The following is a 6121-nucleotide window of genomic DNA, read 5'->3' on the forward strand; positions in this document are numbered from 1 at the left end:
TAGAGGCTATGTTTTTTCTTTGCTTCATTGGTGGAGATTCCTGGAAGTTTTAGGATATCTCCCCTTTAATTTTTCTTAGACACTCTGATTTTACTTATGTCTCTCACCTTTGCTTTCCCTCCATCCCCCACTGCAACAGTAACTTGCTCCAGGCTCACTTTGCTCTAGTGTCTAGGAGATCTGTCTGCCACCAGAACTATGATTCCCAGCATTCCTGGTGCTCCCTGCACTCTTGGTTTTCCCTTCCTGCTCTGTCTCCGTCCCACAGCCTCCCACTCTGCCAAATCCTCCAAGCCACCAGCTCTTCCTCTCTACTCTCCATCTGGTGGCTTGGGGAGCCAAATTCCCCAAGCTGCTCCACTCTCTGCCGGCTCTCCCTCTCTGCTCTCTGCCCAGCGGCGTGGGGGAGCAACTGAGGGAGCCATGTGCCCCCAAGCTGCCGGCTCTCCTGCTCTGCTCTCCGCCTGGCACCTGTGTATGCAAATTAACCCACCATCTTTATCTGGTTAATTTGCATACTCACTCCTGATTGGCTTGTGAGCATAGCGGAGGGATGGTCAATTTACATGTTTCTCTTTTATTATATAGGACTAGAAGCCCATTGCAAGAAGATTCGCACAATAGGCCTTCCTTCCCCTGGCTTCTGGCACCAGTTTTCCTCTGGCCCCCAGGACCCAGGCCTTTGGTCCGGCTGCAGCTGTAGCGAGGCTTGGCTTCTCCGCTGCGGCTGCAGTGGAGAAGCTAAGCCTCTTCAGTCTTCAGTCTTCAGTCTGCACCTGCGTATGCAAACTAACTGCTATCTTTGTTGGGTTAATTTGCATAGTCACTCTGAAAGGCTGGTGGGCATAGCGGAGTGACACCAATTTGCATGTTTCTCTTTTATTAGTGTAGACTAGAGGCCCAGTGCACAAAAATTTGTGCACTCGGGGGGAAGGGGGGGTCCCTCAGCCTGGCCTCTGCCCTCTCGCAGCCTGGGACCCCTCGGAGATAACACCCTGCTGGCTTAGGCCTGCTCCCGGGTGGCAGAGGGCAGGCCCAATCCCTAGGTGCAGCCCCTGGTTGGGCTCAGAGCAGGGCCGATTGGGGAGTTGGGGCGCCACGCCCTGTCATGCACAGAGCAGGGCGGATTGGGAGGTTGTGATGCCAGCCTCAGTCACGCTCAGGGTAGGGCCAATTGGGGGTTAGGGCACCGCCCCTGTCACACTCAAGGCAGGGTCGATGGGGAGGTTGCGGTGCCACCCCCTGTTACACACAGAGCAGGGCCAATCAGGGGATTGGGAAGCTCCCCCTGTCACTCACAGAGTAGGGCCTATCAGGGGAGTTGGGGCACCGCCCCCGCTCACACACAGAGCAGGGAAGATCAGGGGGTTGGGGCGCCTCCCTCTATCACCCACAGAGCAGGGCCAATCAGGGGATTGGGAAGCTCCCCCGTCACTCACAGAGTAGGGCCTATAGGGGAGTTGGGGCACCGCCCCCGCTCACACACAGAGCAGGGAAGATCAGGGGGTTGGGGCGCCTCCCTCTATCACCCACAGAGCAGGGCCAATCAGGGGATTGGGAAGCTCCCCCGTCACTCACAGAGTAGGGCCTATAGGGGAGTTGGGGCACCGCCCCCGCTCACACACAGAGCAGGGAAGATCAGGGGGTTGGGGCGCCTCCCTCTATCACCCACAGAGCAGGGCCAATCAGGGGATTGGGAAGCTCCCCCGTCACTCACAGAGTAGGGCCTATAGGGGAGTTGGGGCACCGCCCCCGCTCACACACAGAGCAGGGAAGATCAGGGGGTTGGGGCGCCTCCCTCTATCACCCACAGAGCAGGGCCAATCAGGGAGTTGGGGCGCCGCCACTCTCACACTCAGGGCAGGGCCAATGGGGAGGTTATGGCTCTACCCGATCATTTACAGAGCAGGACCGGGGGGGGTGGGTGCCGCAGCCTGTCACACACAGAGCCGCTGGGCGATCAAGGGGTTGGGGAGCTCCCCCCTATCAGGCACCGAGCAGGGCCGATCAGGGGGCTGGGGAGCCGCCCACTGTCACACACAGAGCAGGGACGAGGGGCTGAGGGCTGTTTTCAGGCTGGCCGGTGACTGAAGCTCCCAACTGCTCCTTTTTTTCTTTTTTTTTTTACTCTCAGCCAGGTTTAGCTCTGGCTCCAGCTCTTAGGCCTCCGCTGCTGAAAGCAGGTATCTGGTTTGTTTGGGTTCTATAATCGAAACTCTGTATCAACTCCAGCTCTGAGATCCCGGCTCGCTGAAAGCTGGTTTCTGGGGTTTTGTTTAGCTTCTATATTTGTTACAATGTTTCAGACTGCAAGCTCAGAGGCCGCAAGGCAGGCCGGGAACGTTGGAGTCCTCCGTCACTGAAGCAAGCAAGCCTCATGTTCGCTTCCAGCTGCCTGGCTGCCGGCCGCCATCTTGGCTGGCAGTTAATTTGCATATCGCCCTGATTAACCAATGGGAAGGGTAGCGGTCGTACGCTAATTACCATGTTTCTCTTTTATTAGATAGGATGATATTAGAATAGTTCATGGGAATAGAATTCATTCTATGTTGACTTCCATTCTAAGTTATATTCTCATTAATGTGTTTATAATTCATTTTAAAGATGGAGCATTAGAACTTACAATTAAATATTATAAATGAAAATAAAAAAGCACATACTATCCAGCAATGAGTGCTACTGAATTCATATGCAGTGCTCTAGGAGTTCATGAAAGGAAAATCACTGTAGAAATGGTTTCTTAGAACAACTAAGCCTTGAAAGAAGTGGAGTTTGGGTAAGTAGGAAGGAGGAGGAAGGGTATTTCAAGGTGGGTGTACTATTGTTACAAAACAAAATTACCACAAAATTTAGAGGTTCAAAACATTTATTATTTCACAGTTTCTATGGGTCAACAATCCAGGTGGGTCTTGGCTGGGTCCCCTAGCTCAGGGTATCTTAGCAGGGTGCAATCAAGACATAGACTGGCATTGACTGGAAGAGACCACTTTTAAGCTCACTCATGTGGATGTTGGCAGGCCTTGAGTCCTCAGGTAGGCATCTCCATAGGGACTCTCATAACATCACAGCTCGCTTCCCTATAGCAAGGACTTTAAGGGATAGAGGATGTCCAAGATGGAAGGCACAGTCTTTTTGTAACCTAATCTTGGAAGTGAAATCCCATTACTTCTGCCATATTCTACTCAGTAGAAGTGAGTCGATAAATACAGCTCATACTCAAGAGGAAAGGATTACATGACAGCATGAATGCTGGGTCATTGGAAGCCATCTTAGAGGCTGCTGATTAATGCAGTAAAGCAGGAAAGGAGAGGGCTTAAAAATGCTGATAGAAACCAATTTATTTAAAGACCCCCTGACTGCAAGGCTAAAGAGATTTAATTTTATCTTATAAGCCAGTATTTCTCAAACTTCATTGTGCATGCAAAGCACCTGGAGAGATTGTGTCCAATCAGATTCCTGAGATGAGGCTGCAAAGATTCTAATGCAGTTTATCCTAGAGCAAGTTTGGGAAAATGTATTTATAACAAGTAACAGAGTCATTCTGATGCAAGTGCTCCAAGGACATGCTTTGAGAAAATCTACTATAAGCAATAGAACTGTTGGGTTATTTCTTTTTTGGTTGTTGTTGTTTTCATACAAGAAAAATGTGCCCAGGTTTATCTGCCCTCACTACAGAGAAATGGATATTAGATGTGGTCAAGGTATCTCTTAAACAATGGTTCTCAATTCCAACTGTATAGTTGAATCACTTAGGGAAATTATTTGAAAATACCAATGCCTGTAATACATCCCCAGAGATTTTGATTGAATGGTGTGAGCAAGAGGTCTGGCTTCCCAGATCATTCAACCTTCCTCCCCACCCTCTCCGGTTTAAGACCTTGCTATTGCAAGGTGTGTCTCTGGGTAAACAGCATCAGCATCACCCCAAGTTTGTCAGAATGCTGAATCTCATGCACCACCCTACATCTACTAAATCAGAATCTGCATTTTAACAAGATTCCCGAGGTGAATTATATGTACATTAAACTTTGAGAGGCACTGGTCTAGGGAAGTCATCATTATTGAAAAATTTCAAAGAGGTGGAGAAATATAAATCAGTTTTTCCCAAATGCCACACAAAATTTATGTTTGTAAAAAGCTCCTGAAGGAATTCTGATGTGCAGCCATGTGTGGGACTCATGATAAGCAATCAGTCATCCCCAAATCAGGTTACAGATTATTTGTGTTACTAATATAATAAATATTCTCAATGAGGTACTACTTTGTCCTTGTATACTCCTTGGAATAAGGCATTGCATAAATTCTTGGTCTGACCATTTCTTATTCATCCACAAGCGAGTTAAGAAATGAATTAATATTTATTGAGCCAGTGTACTTTTTAACACACCATGCGACCTTCATGGTTTATCCACTTCGACCCAGGATCTTGTCCCATACACCTTCAACTCAAGATCAAGCCAAAAAATAAACATGAATTATTAGTGTCTGATTAAAACCAATTGGGCAGTAAAGATGAGACTTGTATGTGGCTTTGCCACAAGTTAGTCCGAGGCTTGATCCTGTCTGAACACTGTAGCTGCTCTTCACAAACTGTAGTGGCATAACAGGCATGACACTTCCACCAGGCTCCCAAGCAAAGGAGATCTTAGGCATCTTGTGTAGCTAGAAATGGAAAATATGGCTGGTCAAAGGCAGCAAGTAGGAAGTATCTTGTGTCAACAAACAGTGCCATTGACTGGCTCTACTTACCAACAGGTCATCCAACCTCATGCAACCAAGGTATGGTTTCAGAGCAAGAGAAAAATAGGAAATGGGAGTACACCTCTTCCTCTGCATTAAAGGAGGCCACAGACACTCAAGGAAGAGAATGTAATTTCTATCATACATTGTGAAGATATCACAACCTTGAATAAGTTACTCATTTCATCCTGAAAATGCACAGAGAGTAAACAGGAGAGCTCAAATAGGAAATGGACTCAAGGAAATCCAAGTTGTGACCTTCATTCTGGACAACTAAGTTTTTAAACAGAAAATTAGAATCATTTAATTTAAAAGTCAGAAAGAATCTTGAAGGTCAAGCAGGAATCCCTCCACTCAAATTATATGTTCATTAGATTCTGATTGAATAAATGGTCATCCATTCTCAATTCAAATATTTTCAACTAGAGGCCCAGTGCACAAAATTCCTTCACAGAGAGGGGGGCGGGAGGTCCCTCAGCCCGGCTTGCACCCTCTCACAATCTGGAACCTCTGGCTCCTAATGGCTCACCTGCTTGACTGCCTGATTGCCCCTAACCGCCTCTGCCTGCCTTCCTGATCACCCCAACCCCTCTGCCTGCCTGCCTGATAGCCACTAACTGCCTCTGCCTCAGTCCCCGAACCTGGGACCCAGGCTTCCCTCCCTCTGGCCAGCCACAGGCACCCAGGACCCAGGAGGCTTCGCCCAGGCCAGCACCCGGGACCCCAGGTGGCTTCACCCAGGCAGACACCTGGGACCCCAGGAGGCTTCACCTGGGCTGGCCACAAGCACCCAGGACCTGGGCAGCACCACCTGGGCCCCGGCTTTGTCAGGAAGGACGTCCAGAATGATGTCCAGAAGACATCCAGTCTATCCAGTCTAATTAGCATACTACCCTTTTATTAGTATAGATGGACATTCTTATTTTTTTAAAATTACTTTTATATCAAATCAAGGTCTGCTTCCTTATAACTTTACTAGAGGCCCAGTGCACAAAATTCATGTACAGGTAGGGTCCCTAGGCCTGGCTGGTGATCAGGGCCGACCGGGGCCTTCCGGCTGCCAGCCAGGGCCTCCCTTCATTCCACGCCACCCCCTGGTGGTCAGCGCACGTCATGGTGAGCAATCGAACTCCCGTCTCCCAGTCGAACTCCTGAGGGGACATTTTGCATATTAGTCTTTTATATATATAGGTATATTGGGTTTTGTTCCACATTCTGAAACAACACAAACTAAGTTCTACCTTTGTTTTTTCAAGTGTTTGAAGGCAGCTATCATATCCAGCCTTTCAAACCCTATTTCTCTATACTCAATACCTTCAACCATTCTGTCTCATAAATTTTAAACTTCTGAAGAGGAGAATTCAAGTTTAATATATTTTTC

Source organism: Myotis davidii, unplaced genomic scaffold (assembly GCF_000327345.1).
Source record: "Myotis davidii unplaced genomic scaffold, ASM32734v1 scaffold1949, whole genome shotgun sequence".
NCBI lineage: Eukaryota > Metazoa > Chordata > Mammalia > Chiroptera > Vespertilionidae > Myotis > Myotis davidii.